This window comes from Rana temporaria, chromosome 2, assembly GCF_905171775.1.
Source record: "Rana temporaria chromosome 2, aRanTem1.1, whole genome shotgun sequence".
NCBI classification, from domain to species: domain Eukaryota; kingdom Metazoa; phylum Chordata; class Amphibia; order Anura; family Ranidae; genus Rana; species Rana temporaria.
Genome location: NC_053490.1, coordinates 293,811,152 through 293,828,920, shown reverse-complemented (window position 1 = coordinate 293,828,920; position 17,769 = coordinate 293,811,152). Strand labels below are relative to the sequence as shown.

The 17,769-nt window shown below is 42.0% G+C and overlaps 1 protein-coding gene across 3 annotated transcripts in view; it reads right to left on the bottom strand.

Annotated features, from left to right (window-relative positions):
• Positions 1 to 17,769, bottom strand: part of LOC120926929 — a 145,423-nt gene that overhangs the window by 25,828 nt on the left and 101,826 nt on the right. The window lies entirely within an intron of this gene.

Below are 17,769 nucleotides of genomic sequence, written 5' to 3'. Positions count from 1 at the left end.
TAGTAAATTAGAACACTTGCAGAATTGAGCGATAGTGAATCGTGGGGAAATAAATTTTATTATTATTATATTATTATTTTTTATAATTATTTATAGTTATTTATTATATTATAATTTATGATTATGATTTTGTGTTTCAAACTTTATCATACCCGGGATATCTACTAGACTTTTGTTTGGACAGATTTAAGTGTGCTATTACGAAAGCCCCGTACACACGGTCGGACCTTTGTCTGACCAAAATATAAAAAATAATGCTCTACTTGGGATAGAGAGGTGATGTTTATTGATTTTTTGTCAGATTTTGCCCGTGTTTCTATTGAGATCTCAGCTCATATATTTTGTCAGACACCATTATTTGTACAGGACATGAAAGAAATCTCTCCAACAAAACTACAGTAAGCAATAAAAAAAGTTATAGAGATTTCTACCTTTCCTGCTTTACTACCAATATCATGGCCAGAACTGGGCTTTAAAATGTAATGGAAGCCATAGTTCCTATTACTGTTTTATTATCCAATTCCAATTATGTCAAGCTGCCTTGTGCCACCAGCACATTGGAGATCGGAATTACTGCTCCAAGAGTTTGGGTCCTACAGGGTAACTCCACTTTCATGGGGAAAAAATAGCAAATATTAATAATATAGCATACACAATTGCTACACAAGCCATGTTGTAAATTATGTTGTAATTTAACATAATTAAAAATTACTTTTCCTTAGTACAGTAGTTTTCACTAAAATGCAATGCAATATGACAACCTGGAGGCGTTCTGTATACCATTGGTGTATGGAACGGCTCCAGGAATGTAATTTCCTGCTTGTGCAATTGACTTACTGAAGTCTGCACTAAGATACAAGTCAGATTTTAGGCATCCTCTGAAACATAAATAAAAATTTTAGTGAAACACTCCCTAAGCCCAGGTTCACAGCTGAATTCGCACGATTTCACTCCCGCTGGCAGTCCCGATGTCGGCCGCGATTACAGGGACATCTGTGCAGGTTTCTGCACAGATGTCAAAGTAAATCGCAGGCCGAAATCGCAAAAAGTAGTACAGAAACTACTTTTTGAAATCGGTGCAGCGCCGCAGATGAAGCGTTGCACCAATTAGGACTGTGCCTTTGCCGGCAATTGCCACCAAATGCTGTCGTTTTAACATGAGATTTGACATGTCAAATCGCATGTCAGACGCACCAGTGTGAACCAGGGCTAAGAGTTTATCGCTTCTACAGGGATTCAGACCCTTCAACTTTTCTAATTTCAATACTGCAAGTGCAATAGCTAATTCAGAATGAAAGCCAATCCCATTCAGATTCACTCTATACACAAAAAATTGCCAGAGCAAAAACAGGTAGGAATCTGCAGAAAAGTTTGTTAAAATCCATGCAATGTACATGTGGAGTTATTTTTTAAAGCGGTGGTTCACCCACACTAACAACATTTTACCATTAAATTAGGCATAGTAGCGCGAGCTACAGTATGCCTGTATTGATTTTTTTATCCCCGTACTCACTGTGCAATCCTCTATAGAAGATTCCTAAGTTGCCTCAAGTTGCCTCGCAAAGTCGTGCCGACTTTCATGTCGCTGTAGTGTGAACCGGCACTCAAGGATTTGGGTGCTGTAGCAACAACCAGCTGGGAACTGGTTCAGAAAGTCATAATGAAGATATTTGCCAGCACACCATGGATCGACTAGCTTTATAAATTAGCTATTAGCAGGGACTATTAACTGGGATTCTCATTAACTGGGAATGTTCATTATTATCAGTAAATGATATTCAACTACAGACAGTATTTAATAAGCAATTGATAAGCATTTTCAATTTCTGCTGCCTGTGTGAACAAGGCCAATTAACACCTAATGCTATAGGTGGTCTCAGTAATCAATAGTTAGCTTGGGCATGGACAATGGTAATAGCTATTAAAAGAAGATCAAGTTATAATAGATTCTATGGTGTTTATAAAAATATAGGACCGTGTAGAATCAGCTTATTAAAGAGATACGTGATTACTGTTTATGAGTCATGAGTGGAAAGCATTTGTTATGACAATGTACTGAAAACTATCCACTTCTTGGAACTCATAAGATAAAGTACAGTAAACAGTACAAGGTTCACCATTGCCTGGCCTTCTCCTCAGATGGCATGTCAAAAGGCCACCCTTTCACAATGTATTTGAACTTTAGAAACATCAATTGTTAAAGATTTGAGTTCCAGGGGTTTGTGGTTAACATGAAGTCTGTTTAAAAAAAAATCTATTGAAATGTATGTTTTTTTTTTTTTTTTTTACATTAGTAAACATTGTAAAGAATAATGTAAATACATATTTTCCTGCGGCATCAAATGCCACTCTAAACAAGCTGAATCGCCACTTAAAATCAGTGCAGGAACTTGGGACCAGATTCACAAAGCACTTACGCCGACTTAACGCGAGATGCGCGGCGTAATTGAAAAATGCGCCGCGCGTATCTTTGCGCCGTATCCTCAAACGAGATACGCCTGAAATCCATTTTTTTCCGTCCTACCTAAAAAAATTACACCGGCGCTTCTTCGAGCGCAAAATACGCTAGACACACCGCTGTTTTGATAGGCAAAGATGCAAATGAGGGAGATAAGGCGATCCACAAAATTAAGTGTGTGCGGCATAGATTACGCCCTGTGCGCATCTGCTAGTTTCATGGTAAAATTACACTTTATAAAAGGTGCCCTAACTTTGAACCAGCCGTGTAAATGTCAGCTAAAGCAACACCATTAAGGAAGAGCTGAGCACACACACTTGCAGGACAACAATCTGTATGCCAACATGCCAGGGGCATCCATGCTCATAACTATACTAGTGACTTTAGTAACCGAGGGTACCCCCTCTTCTGAGGGCACAGCCAGGAGACGCCTCGCAGAATGCATCTTTGCCCAGTAAACACACACATTAATCATGGCACAATGAGAATGCATGCATGCACACCCACTGTGGTCCCTAGCACAGACACATCACATGCACATCTAATTGGATTAGATCCAAGTACCCCCAATGGTACTTGGGAGCAGTAACGCCACGCCACGGCTCCAATTATGTCACTGTGCATTCATACACCTTTCACATGGACCTGGGATCACTTCTCCCTGGTCCTGGGGATCCCTACTCCACCAAAACTGAGGGTGACACCCCTTATTTAATCAGGGATGCCACCCCCACATTCACACATCATTCACACACATAAAACAAATCATAAGTACAGTATAATACAAAAAAAAAAAGTACCCCAAAACTTAACGGCGGCGGCGTGAGCTACGCCTGGGCCGGCCACGGGCACGGCCACGGCCAACCAGGGGAGACTCCTGGGGGGGTGAAGCAGGGGAAGGAGGAGACTCCCCTGGTGACTGTCCTCCTGCTGGCCTGCCCTCCAAGGCCACTGCAATTCTGTTCAGACCCAGAGTGAGGGCAGCCGTATTGGCCTGGATAGCCCGGGTATTGTCCTGGACAGCCTGGGTCAGGGCACTCACCTCCTGGGCCACGCCTGTTGTGGCGGTCTGCAGGTCACAAATGCATGTGATGACCGCCAAGGAGTTTGTGGCCACATCAGTGAGTGACTCCTTAATTGAGCCCAGGCTGTCCTCTATCTGGGTCAGAGTCTGGTTGATCTGACCCAGATGGCGGGCCTGCCGGGCATTGTCCCTCTGCAGAGTCTTGTGGCCTGGGAGGAGGGGAGAGAGAGACCCTTGTGGGGGAGGCCTGTTGGGGGAGGAGTGGGGGGCTACCCCTGATGGAGGCCTGACTGCTGTCAGCCTCAGGGGTAGCCTCAGGGGGAACCACATCCGAAGCCAAAAAGATTTCCCTGGCAATCTCCATATCTTCATCCTCATCCTCCCCCCCTCAACCTCCTCATGAGGGGAGGTGTGGCCACTCCCCTCCCCTGGGGACTCCTGCCATTCTTGGGGCTCTTCTGCAGCCTGTTGTCCTGGGGATGGTGCAGCCTGGCCTGATGGCCCCGCAATCTCCTGGCCTGATGGCCCAGCAATCTCCTGGCCATCTGTGGAGGACACAAAACATTCACAGGTTGGAGGATCCACACACTTGGCACATATTCCCTTCCCCCACCCACACATGCTACTCACCAGATAGAAAAACCCCAAAATTACCTGTCCTCACAGGAGCATCAGATTCAAAGCCAGGCAGGCCCACCACCTGCTGGCTATGGAAGCACCGGGCCACTGCCCATTCCTCCTCAGTCAGCCTGACGGAGCAGGGTGGGCCTCCTCCAGTGCCCGTGGCATGGGCATTTATTTTGGCCATCTTGTCCCGGACCAGGCTCCTAAGATCATTGATCTTCTTTTGAATCCCACTGGGGGTCCTCGTCTCCCCCCCGCCGCATTGATCTGATCAGTAATTCTCTTAATGATCTCTTTCCTCCTGTCCGGGGTGGTGTTCCGGCTCTCAGGGCCATGCAAATAATGCCCGAAACGGGTGATGGCCCTAGCAAGTATCTGCTTTTCTCTGATTGAAAAATTCAGCTTCCTGCGCTTCGGTGCCATAACACCCAACACTCAGCACCAACAAAAAACAAACACAACAAACAAACACAAATACTCACACAACAAACACACACAAAAATCAAACCACACAAGCAGACAGCTAATACAAATTCAAAAACAAACACCGAAAAAACAAACAGAAAAAACACTCAGAAAAAAAACACAGCTACTACACTCTACTACTCCTCCAAATCTTTTATCTAACACTAAACTCACCAACACACACCAACAGACGACAGAGCAAAAGCAACTTGCTTTAGGAAAGGGGAACACAGGGATGTACTTTTGCAAGGGAAGTGTGTTTGTCTGGGGCTATTTATACACAGGGCGATTCTCGAACTAAGTACGCTTGGCCTTTTACCTATCTCACTGATTGCGCCGAGCCGAGTTCTTCACATGCCCAGTGAGGTGCAGATTTGTGCGCGCATGCGCAGTACGGCTGGCCCTTCATTTGTATGGGGTCACGGCTCATTACAATGGAGCACGCCCACTTCCTTCCCACTTGCAATAACCCTGCCTTACGCCTCGGGATTTAAGTTACGCTGGCGCAAATTTGGGCGCAAATGCGCTGTGGATACGCCACTTACGACACAAAATTAAGGCACCGTAACTTAAATGACATACGTTTGGAGTAACTTAATTTGCGCCGCTCTACGTGAATCTGGCCCAGAGAGTGTAGATATCCCCATCTCTGTTCAGTGTTTTCTTTAGTTAATCCCCATGTCACTAAATAGAACTGAATGAGCAGATTTCAGATGGTAATTTCTCTAGTGTGATCACTTAGGCTACTTTCACACTGGCGCGCCGTCAGCGGTAAAACTATGTTATTTTTAGCGGCACTTTACCATTTTTTTGCTGCGCTTTTCGGGCACTAGGGGGGTACTTTTAATCCCCGCTAGCGGCCAAATAAAGGGTTAAAAGCACCCGCAAAGTGCCACTTCTGAGGCGCTTTGCAGGCGTTTTGGCAGCGCTGCCCATTGATTTCAATGAGCAGGGGCACTTGGGAATACCGTCCTCAGACTTTCACACTGGGGTGAATGGAGCGGCTCTTTCAGGGTGCTTTGCAGGCACTATTTTTAGCTCTATAGTGCCTGCAAAGCACCTCAGTGTGAAAGTAACCTTATAAAAAAGGAAACAAAATGTATAAAAAAAAATTATATATATATATATATATATATATATATATATATATGTGTGTATATATATATATATATATATATATATATATATATATATATATATATATAAGAAGGCCAGTATGGTGGCCTGAGTTTATGGGAGGAGCCCGGAGGGTATTTAAGCAGCCCACTCACACATGCTCTTTGTCGGTTCAGTGTGCGGTACTACACGTCACTGGGCCGACTCTTTCCAGCTCACCTCATGTCCGTGAGTCTGCGCATTCAATCGCATTCGACACCCTCCCGCCCTTCCCTTTTTCAGGGCACTTCTCAGAATATCCTTCTTCAATTAACTACCCATTACTTACCTTGGGTATGCCCCCTTTTCTTGGCATACTGACCAGACCATCAAGGCACACTTCAGGTATATTTATGTTGTAAGTCTTGTCGCGTGTTTATGTGATCCACATCTCTCTCGGTCAGAGGGTAACGACCATAAATATATATATACACACACACAGTATATATATATATATATGTATATATATTCACAAATGTTTTGCCTTTCATTTCTATTTTAAACTGAATGTGTTGCTTTACAAGCTGAGGGTTCACATATACTTCTTTAATGCAGCTATTTTATCATTAATATTTTTCTTTTATTTAAAAAAAAAAAAAAAAAACAAGCAGTGCAAGTGCTTGAATTTGGCTTTGTATTAGCTTCTTGCAGTCTGCTGTACAGCAAAGCTTACACAATTGGAGGGAGAAAGTCAGCTCATAAACTCGCTTTGTAAAAGGGAGCTTTAACACATTCCTTCCTGCAATCTTTATATTACTGATGTCCCATTGGGATTACATTACAGGCATACCCCACTTTTAAGTACACAATGGGGTTTATTTACTATCGCTGGAAAGTGCAAAATCAGGCTCGCTTCTGCTTGGAATCCAATGAGCTTTTAACCCCAGCTTGTTCAATTAACCTGCCTGGCGGTGTTCCCGAGTCTGACTCGGGGTTAGATTTTCCTGCTGCGAGCGGTAACCCCGAGTCAGACTCGGGCTTGCCTCGCTAGATCCACAGGCACTTTTTACTTACCTTGTCCCTGGATCCAGCGATGCCACCGCGCTGTGTGAGCGAGCGGGACCTCGCTCGATTCACACAGTGCCTCCGTGTGACGCCGATCTCCGTTCCCTGCGACGTTACGACGCACGGGGACGGAGAACGGCGCCAAATTCAAAAAAGTAAACAAACACTATACATACAGTATACTGTAATCTTATAGATTACAGTACTGTATGTAAAAAAAACACACCCCCCTTGTCCCTAGTGGTCTGTCCTGTGTCATGCATGTCATTTTATATAATAAAACGTTTCTTTCTCCCTGCAAACTGTAGATTGTCCATAGCAACCAAAAGTGTCCCTTTATGTCAAAAATAGTTTTAGATCAGCTAAAAAACAGCAATAATAAATTATAATCACTTGCAGAATTGTGCGATAGCGATTTGTGGGGAAATTCGTCATAAAAAAAAAAAATAATGACAGCGACAATTCTGCAACTGAGCAAATTTCAGTGATTTTAATTTGATTACATTATTGAATAATTTTTATTATAATTATATTATTATTTGTTATAATTATTTATAATTATTTATTATATTATAATTTATAATTTTGTTTTTAAAAAAATGTCATACCCGGGATGCCTATTAGAATCTTGTTTGGTCAGATTTAAGTGAGTTATTTCTAAAAATGACAGACCTACAATATAAACCGCCAAATTTCCTTGCAAATAATGGTACCGCTTTTAGCATGTTTTTTCTGAAAGAATCATACCGCCAGGGAGGTTAAGCCTGGTAATAAAACCTGGAAGCTCATTGGTTTCTATGCAGAAGTGAGCCTGATTTTTCACTTTAAAGTGATAGTAAATAAACCCCATTGTGTACTTAAAAGTAGGGAATGCCTGTACTAAACATACTGCCACCAACTGACACTTTGGGCAGCTGGTTGATCTGGTCCTCACTATAAAAAAAAACAGGAACCAATCAGAGTAATTCCCATGCGATTACTATTTCACTACAAAATAGTGACGACATGCAGGATGGAGAATTCTTAATAGGCTTTTAGCCGGTAGAATAACATTGCTACTGTTAGGCTGCAAAAGTGTTTGGAGTGTCATCTATTGAATACTGTAATTGTCATATACAATTACAGAATTAAAAAATAATTATTAATTGAAAAATAGCCTACATGTGCAATTTACAAATATGGCTGCCCCCGTTTACATATAATTTCATACTATCAAAAGATACAATTTTTAAAGCAATAACATACATGTAAAAATAATTGAAAGGGTTATAAAATCATTTGGAAAAAAGGAGTATTTTAAAAGCAACACTTCCTGTTGAAATAAAACTGTACATGTAGGAGGCAGGACTGTATGCAATCCAGGTTGCTTGCATAAAACTGCTCTTGTTTTTTTTTTCTAACACATAACCACAGTTGACGTCAGCAGTTTTAAGAAAGAGGAACCAGAAATAGTTATATGTATGTATTCTGTTTACTCAATTTCCATGGTATCTTTGTCAACACAAAACATAGACGAAAGTGAAAAGTACTTATTGCATAACTTTCCTTCTTGTATTCTCTCATTTTTTTGAAATTTAAAATAATAATAAATCATGTGACAGAATACAAGATCAAATTTGGAGTTAAAGGTCATGAGAACATTTATAAGGCTTACCACAATCTGTGAATTATAAGGCAAATCTCTGCACACCCCTTAGAATTTTCCTTACCTAACTTGGAATATGTATCCTATTAATAAAATATAAAAAAGTGATTTTACGTATACATTTCTTTTCAATCTGTTGTCAGCTTTGAATTTTTGTAACTGCGGTATTCAATATTTTCTTGCTTGCAGTCATTAAGTCAAGAAAAGACCCATACAGGCAACTTCAAAATCAAGCTCTTGTATTCCAAAACTAGTGTAAGATCATTTACACCATAGTAGTAATATACAAGTCACATCTCTGTGCTTCCAAAATGAATATAAGATCATTCTTACTATAGTGGTAATGTACTAGCCACAACTCTTTGCTTCTAAAATTAGCATAAGATCATGCACACCCTAGTAGTATGTGCACATCTCTGCAGGTTTTTATAACACTCCTTAAAAAGTTGCCAAGGTTTAGGTCTATATCAACCTTTTCAAAGCCAAAAATGCACTCAGAGTGGTTCGAGAATGGGTTGGTATAGACCGTTTTCAAATGAGCAGTGATTTAATGGTGCTTAAAGTGAAACAGTAAAAATGAAAAATTTCTTTAAATATAGTGCCTGGGTGGTCTTCTTAGTCTGCCCGTAATGTGGCACATCTGTACCCTGTATTGAACCGTCTGCAGCAAAATTTATTATACATTTATAAAAGAAAAAAATGACAGTTACCCTGCAAGCTTTCTTTTTGTTTTGTAAAAAACGGCTTGGGGAGCCAGTCTGTATGACGAGGCCACAATTTAGTGCATATGGAGCAAGATTAGAGATTTTTTGGACAAATTCTGGTGTCTGTTCAGCAGACTTTGGATAGAAGTAACAGGTGCGGAAAAATTGGGCTTTGGGTGTTAGTGGTAGTAGTAGTATTAACACCCTAACCCTAACAAAAAAAACACTGAACCCAACTACTAATCCTAACCCTAACCTAACCTTAACTCTAACCCTTTACCCTAACAACATTTTTTTTTATTAATAATATTAATAATAATAATAATAACCAAAAAGGAAATAAAAGCTCATGGAAAAGCTAAAAAGAAACTGCAATACATAGCAACAAATGATGCAACAGATTATAGTTTTCTCCATTGGCTAATAAAAAAATGTAGAAGCTAAAAGCAACAAAATTGTGCAAAAAAAGCCACTTAAAGATGTTATGCTCAGGTGTGAGTGCAGCCTAACACTCAATTAAAAGATTTTGTAAGGTAAATTATGCATGGCATGTCTCAGCATCTTCAGAGCGAACACAAGTAAAGCCGGTACAAACTACAGACTTTTCCGATTTGCGTTCTCTGCCATTGGCTGAGAGCGCTGATCGGGAGTCGGTCGACTGCTGGTTTTCCAGCATGCACATCTGACAGAAGCCGGCCAAACAGCTGGCTTCTATCAGACAGACCGACATACACACGGGCTGCAGTAGCATTCATGAGCTTGTTTTCATTTTTATCAGTGGGCTCCATTGCCGGTTGGTGGTATATTTTTCTCCTCCTTCCTCTGCTTCACGGTGGTATGGCTTCCCCTGCGACTCCTCCCTTCTCCTCCCTTCTCCTCCTTTCTCCTCCTTTCTCCTCCTTTCGGTCAATCTGGTCTCAGGACCAGCTTCCTGAGCTGGGATTGGCCAGGAGAAGACAAGAAGACAAGCAAACATTGAAGAAGACAATCGCTATTGTCACACAACTGGGTGGGCTCGGGACACAGTGCTCTGCGCCCCAAGCCTACCTGTTTTTGAAGCCAATTGAAGCCTCCGGCTCTAAACATGTGCTTTTACCAAAAAAACTCCCATTGGAATCCATGCGTCTGGCGCCCTGCATATAATTTAGGGGTTGGGCATATAGATTAGGGAGGTGGACTCTCAGCTTTAAAGTGGATGTAAACCCACTCCCATCCTTTCTAAACTACAGCCATAGTGCTGATCTATAAGGCTATACATGCCTTCTGCATGTATCCTTACCTGTCAAATGTCTCCACTCTGTCTGTTATAAGAACTGAAAAACTGCAGATTCTGTGAGCGGGTCTGTTGTCTGGAGCTCTGTGGGTGGAGTCATGATGTCAGTAGACTCCCCTCCCTCCTCTACACTCTCCTTGTCAACATGCATTTTTCCTGTGTATTCCTTACACTAAATTCTGCTATGATCACTAACATCCAGTCAAAATCCAGAAAAGTAACCAGATGACTTCAGAAAAAGAGTGGTGGTGGGAATTAAAAAAATAATGCCTGTCTCCAGGCTAGTGCATGAGATATGTAAATAACCTGTCAATCACAGCAAGGGGGCGGAACGGACTAAGGTTTTTCTCTGTAAGTCCGTTTTATTTCACTGAACAATAAAAGAGGATTGCTTATAGCTGGATTAACTCTGTGTGGCAAGACTGGGCACAGATGATAGGAAATCTTATACTGTACATTGTGACATCAAAAAAATTTATAAAAATTTTCAGGTTTACATTCACTTTTAATGTAAAAGTCATCTGAGTGGCTGTGGAGCTGCCCGATCACTGGTGCTTGTTGCCCCTCCTCCCCCAATGGTTTCTGGGCTCTCCTGAACAACGTCAGATTAGTGATGAAATGCTTCGGGAGGAGCGACGTACTGATGTCACCGCCCTGTTTTTACGTCCCGCATGCACAGGTGTGTTGTACTAGTGTTTGCCGGCTGACTTACTTATGGACTTTTAAACATGTGCATTCTATGCTTGTAAGCATACATTTTTATTCAAATAAAATACCACCCAGTTTTACCGATTCCTCTTTATTTTGTTTTTGGATCGGTATGAACATTTACACCGAGCTGATTCCAGCGGCTGGCTGCTGATCGCTGGACACATCCATAGTCTCCAGGAACGATTGGTTGATCGGTTACTGAAGGTGCTGGGAGGATTAAAGGCCCTGACTGGGTATAAGCCACAAGCTCAAACAGCTTGTGCAGCTGATAAGCTTGCACTCTATGTGGTGGTGGATTCACGTTGTGTTATAAAAGTTACAAAAGATTTCATTACAGTGGGCTAGATTCACATAGATTAGCGGATCTTTAGATCCGCGTAATCTATGTGATTTACGATCCGCCGGTGCAATTTAGCGAGGCTAGTGCAGTATTCACAAAGCACTTACCTCGAAAATTGCACCGTCGGATCGTAACTCCCCCGGCGGAATTCAAATTCCGCGGCTAGGGGGAGTGTACAATTTAAATCAGGTGCATCCCCGCGCCGATTTAACTGCGCATGCGCCGCCGGCGAAATTTTCCAGTGCGCATGCTCCAAATGACGTCGCTAGGACGTCATTGTTTTCAGCGGCAACGTCAATTGCGGCCATCCGTATTCCAGACCGACTTACGCAAACGACGTAAAAATTTGAAACTCGGCGCGGGAACGGCGGCCATACTTAACATTAGCTACCCCTCATATAGCAGGGGTAACTATCCGCCGGAAAAAGCCGAACGCAAACGACATAAAAAAAAAGCGACGGGCGGGCGTTCGTTTCTGAAGCGGCGGTTCTCCTCATTTGCAAATCCGACGCGTAAAAAAAACCGAGGCGACACCTAGCGGCCGGCGGGAGATTGCAGCCTAAGATCCGACGGTGTAAGTCACTTACACCAGTCGGATCTAAGGGAGATCTATGCGGAACTGATTCTTATGAATCAGTCGCATAGATCCGACCGGCTGGACTCAGGAGATCCGCCGTCGTATCTCTTTGTGAATCTGGCCCACTGTGTTTCTACAATCACTTATCCACTTACTATTGGAGGATTTAAGGACTGTTGATTTATTTTTTACATATTTTTATATTATATATTTTTATATTCACTCCCGTCAGTTTATTCATCATAACATAGGATGCTCACCATAAATATACCGGTATATTGTTTCCATATTTTTTTTTTCCTTTTTTTGCATTTTTATTTTTATTCGATTTAATTTTTTTTTTTTTGGATTCACTTATCAGATTGATTTATTCACTTGCACATTATTTGTTTACTTATCTTTTTTTTTTTTTTTAGTGTAGCTCCTTGTTTTGTATTTGTCGTAATGTAAAGAATGCTCCATAAGATGAAAAACCTTATGCCTTCACAACCACTTTAACCTCCTGGTTCAGCAGCATAGCTTTTGATATTACCTCTCTGTATTTAGCCTATTTATTGAACAGTGAATCAGCATCATCGCCTCTGTCCAGTGAGCTGACCTACAGAACAGTAAAGCTGAACTAGTAAGTAGTTCAGGAAATTGTCTTACTGACTACCAGGCGTGTGCCTGACCAAAATTACAAATCCTTGGTAAACATATATGTATTACAACCATACATAACTTGTATAACTTGTGACTGTATTTTTCACAAACTACACAATAAGAGGAACCAAAGCAGAAATATAATTGTGAGGTTTTGAAAAAACACACACTGCAAAACTGTGTTCATCTGGGTGAAGATATCTTAGAACCTCTGTAATTTGGAGAAGGGGGAAAATTTACTTTTTAGGCACTAATAATAAAAGAATACATTTTATTTGTAGCAACTTATACACGTAATTTTAAAAATAACATTAACAAAGACTGTAGCAATCTACAATGCTAAACTGGGTATCTGCAATGATAGCCTTTGATGTCAGATGTAGCGAGCCATAACAGCCCAAACAGAGAGACAGGACTGGACATGTGTAAGTAACAATGGAGCAAGCTTGCTCCATTTATTGGCAATATCCAGTTTACCAATGTAGACCGCTACAGTCTTTATAAATGTTATTTTTAAAAATGCATGAATAAATTGCTACAAATAAAATTTGTTTTGTTATCATTGGTGCCTAAAAAGTAAAATGTTCCCCTTCTTCAAATTATATATAATTCATGTAGAAGTTGAAAGGATGGACAGCCGCACCTCCAAAAAAAACCTTAGGTTGTCTTTATTTTAAAAATAGGTGGAAAATGCACTACAAATAACAGCAAAGGGTGGAATACAGCCTACACGTTTCGCACTGCGATCAGTGCTTAGTCATGGCTAACAATTGAATGAAACAAACTTTTTTTTCACAAGAAAGAATGAAACAAACTTAATTGTATATGTGATACAGATCAAAAACATGTGACCAATGCTACCACTCACAGCTGAGAACCAAATAAGGGGAACTCCCAGAAGTAAGTGGATAAGCACTAACACATGTGCACATAATGACATAAGAACATAGTCCTTGCAATAATAAAATCATCTAAGGCACACTTTGATAATAACACGCACAGGTATAAAAAATATATAATTCATGATTAGGACGTGGCACTGCTGTTTGCGTCCATAATGCCACCCTGTGATGGTGCACGTAGCTTTCTTGTTTATTTGGAACAGTGGTCTCCAAACTATGGCCCGTGGGCCAGAAGCGGCCCTTTTATTTGCTTTTATACGGCCCTTGGAGGACTATTTCATCCACTGATACCAGCAATGGGGCATAATTCCCCCGCACTGACACCAATTATGGGGCACAATTCCTCCCACTGACACCAACAATGGGGCACAATTTCTCACAATGACACCAATGTTGGGGCACATTTTCCCCCATTAATGCCAACAATGGGGCCCAATAACACCAATGATGGGGCACCATTTCTCTCAGTGACATTGACAATTGAACCCAATGACACCAATGATGGGCACAATTTAGCCCCAATGGCTCCAATGATGGCGAACAATTTCTCCCAATGACACCAAAAAGTTAGCCTAATGACTCCAAGGATGGGGCACAATTTCCCCCAATGACACCAACGATGGGGCACAATTCCTTGCACTGATACCTTAGATGGGACATTGTTCTTTGAAAGACAGTCAATATGGCCCTTTGTTTAGAAAGTTTGGAGACCCCTGATTTAGAACATCTGTTTAAAGCTCAACTCCATAAAAAAAAAGAAAAAATCCATTCTTGCAATGAGGTCCTCCACATTGTAAGGGTAAAATGTTTGTTAGGGGTTACATTGTACAGCTTTATTTACCTATTTCCCCACTCAGGCCGGCTTCAGCCTTCATCTCCTCCACTTGAGACGCCGGTCTATGGGTGTAACCGTGGCATCAATACAGGGACAATAACCTTGTATTGTATGTTTAGGAGTCTGGAATGTGACCAGAGCCAATCACAGATTCCAGAGCAGCTGAGAGGGACTGATCGCAGCACTGGGGGGAGCCTGTTGGATTGAGGAGTTCTCCTTATTCCTCTGCCCCTAGAGACTAAATAAGCAATGGACCCTTGCAGTGCAGGGGCTCCACTGCAAGGGTGGATTTTTTTATTTTCATGGAGTTGGGCTTTAGGGAGGTATATGATGTAGATTCAGAACACATACAGTATGTTCTCCCATAGTTTCTATATCTAACAAAATTTCATGACCACTACTGATGCGGGATTCCTGCATATCCAAATGCCATATAGCAGTGGCATTATTGCCTTCCTTTTGTACGCTTGTGATACCAGTAACCCCACAAGAAGAAGAAGCAAGAAGTTTATTCAATTATTTTGCAAGAAGCAAAAGAATAACAATTAGCATCATAGTGGGCAGATTTGCAAAGCTTGAGAAAGAATACTTATCAAAATATTCACAAAACCCATGACCTATGTCCAGTATAACAATAATAGGTTATCTAAACTGTAAGTAAATAGAACCATTTTCAGTTGTACAGTAACTAACACAGCATACACCCAAAAATAAATCACAAACACTTAACCACTTCAAACCAAGGACCAGGCCATAAACTTAAAGTGTATCTAAACCCAAACACTTACCGTATTTTCCGGCATATAAGACGACTGGGCGTATAAGACGACCCACCAAATTTTCCAGGAAAATTTTTGGTTTTGGGATATACTCGCCGTATAAGACTACCCTCTTCCTACTAGTCTTTCTGGAAGTTGAGGGGTAGCCAGAACCGCTGACAGAAACAACCGCTGACAGAAACAGGCTTTTTTCAAGCCTCACTATGCCATTACATGCCCCCACTGTGCCATTACATGCCCCCACTGTGCCATTACTTGCCCCCACTGTGACATCACATTACATGCCCCCACAGTGCCATCACATTACATGCCCCCACTGTGCCATTACATTACATGCCCCCACAGTGCCATCACATTACATGCCCCCACAGTGCCATCACATTACATGCCCCCACAGTGCCATCACATTACTTGCCCCCACAGTGCCATCACATTACATGCCCCCACTGTGCCATCACATTACATGCCCCCACTGTGCCATCACATTACATGCCCCCACAGTGCCATCACATTACATGCCCCCACAGTGCCATCACATTACATTCCCCCACAGTGCCATCACATTACATGCCCCCACAGTGCCATCACATTACATGCCCCCACTGTGCCATCACATTACATGCCCCCACAGTGCCATCACATTACATGCCCCCACAGTGCCATCACATTACATTCCCCCACAGTGCCATCACATTACATGCCCCCACAGTGCCATCACATTACATGCCCCCACAGTGCCATCACATTACATGCCCCCACTGTGCCATCACATTACTTGCCCCCACAGTGCCATCACATTTCATGCCCCCACAGTGCCATCACATTACATGCCCCCACAGTGCCATCACATTACATGCCCCCACAGTGCCATCACATTACTTGCCCCCACAGTGCCATCACATTACTTGCCCCCACAGTGCCATCTCTTGCCCCCACAGTGCCATCACTTGCCCCCACTTTCCCCCCCAATGTGCCATCACTCACGTTTTGCAGGCCGGTGACAGACTCCGTCTGCTGCGAGCGTCCATGATTTCAAAGCCGCGCCGTCTTCTCAGCGTGTCCTGTGATTGGCGGAACAGAAATTTTCCCAGTAGCGCCTCTGTTCTGTGTTCCGCCAATCACGGATGCCTTCTCATCTTGTCCGAGGATGAGAAGGCATCCGTGATAGGCGGAACACAGAACAGAGGCGCTGTTGGGAAGATTTGTGTTCCGCCAATCACAGGACACGCTGAGAAGACGGCGCGGCTTTGAAATCATGAACGATCGCAGCTGCACGGAGACCGTACCCGGCGTATAAGACGACCCCCGACATTGGATGCATTTTTTTGCATCCAAAAAGTCGTCTTATACGCCGGAAAATACGGTATTCTAAATATGGTGTTGTAAATGTTCCTGTAATGGCAAAAATGTAATCTTTTTTGGAATGTTTTTTCAAATATACCAGTAAGATGTATCCACAGACAATGCCTTTTAGGGTGACAACGATTGCTCAGTTCAGCTGCAGTGTTGTCACCTTTTCTGGGTTCTCCTGAGGTGGGCTATAAGCAGCTGTGCCAATGCATAGTTATGCAGTATTCACTGCAATAAAATGATAATGTTTGGCTTTTGTTTGAGGGGACACACATCCACAGGAGGATCTTTGAAGTGTCTACATGACATGCACAGTGCAATTAGAGAATGCATAAACAATGTAGATGTAGTGCCCTGTGGTAATCAGGCTAAATTGGGTTTTTGGCTCTGAAGATTCCAGATATAGAGTAGGAGGGTCAGCCATTATGAATATTTATTTGACCTCAGCTAATCCATGGGAGGGAGTACCCAAAGGGTAGCTGGGGGGAGGTAAATGGCTGGGAAGCCTGTTCAGCAGTGTCTTCCTCCTGGGACTGCTGCCCCTGGGATACAGCCTGTGTATTGAAGAGCTGATGTCAGGCCTCAGCATGTGCTTGGCTGAGAGCCTGAAGGAATCTGGATTTAAAGATATTTACTGGATGACATCACCTGTGGAAGAGGGCCTAATAGGGGGATCCTTTTATCACAAAAGAGTATTGCTGGAAGTTGGTGGGGGACAGCTGTCTGTGGAAATTGTGAGTAGGACCCTTTCTTAACCTCCCTGGCGGTATGATTCTGTCTGAAAAAACATGCTGAAAGCGGTACAATTATTTGCAAGGAAATGTGGTGTTTTATACGGTAGGCCTGTGATTTTTAGGAATAACTCACTTAAATCTGACCAAACAAGAATCTAATAGGCATCCCGGGTATGACATTTTTTTAAAAACAAAATTTTAAATTATAATATAATAAATAATTATAAATAATTATAGCAAGTAATAATATAATTAAAATAAAACTTATTCAATAATGTAATCAACTCAAAATCACTGAAATTTTTTCAGTTGCAGAATTGTTGCTGTCATTATTTTATTTTTTTTATGACGAATTTCCCTGCAAATCGCTATCGCACAATTCTGCTGATTATAATTTATTATCGCTGTTTTCTAGCTGATCTAAAACCATTTTTGACATAAAAAGACACTTTTGGTTGCTATGGACAATCTACAGTTTTCAGGCAGAAAGAAAGGTTTTTATTATATAAAATGACATGTAGGGCACTGGACAGACCACTAGGGACA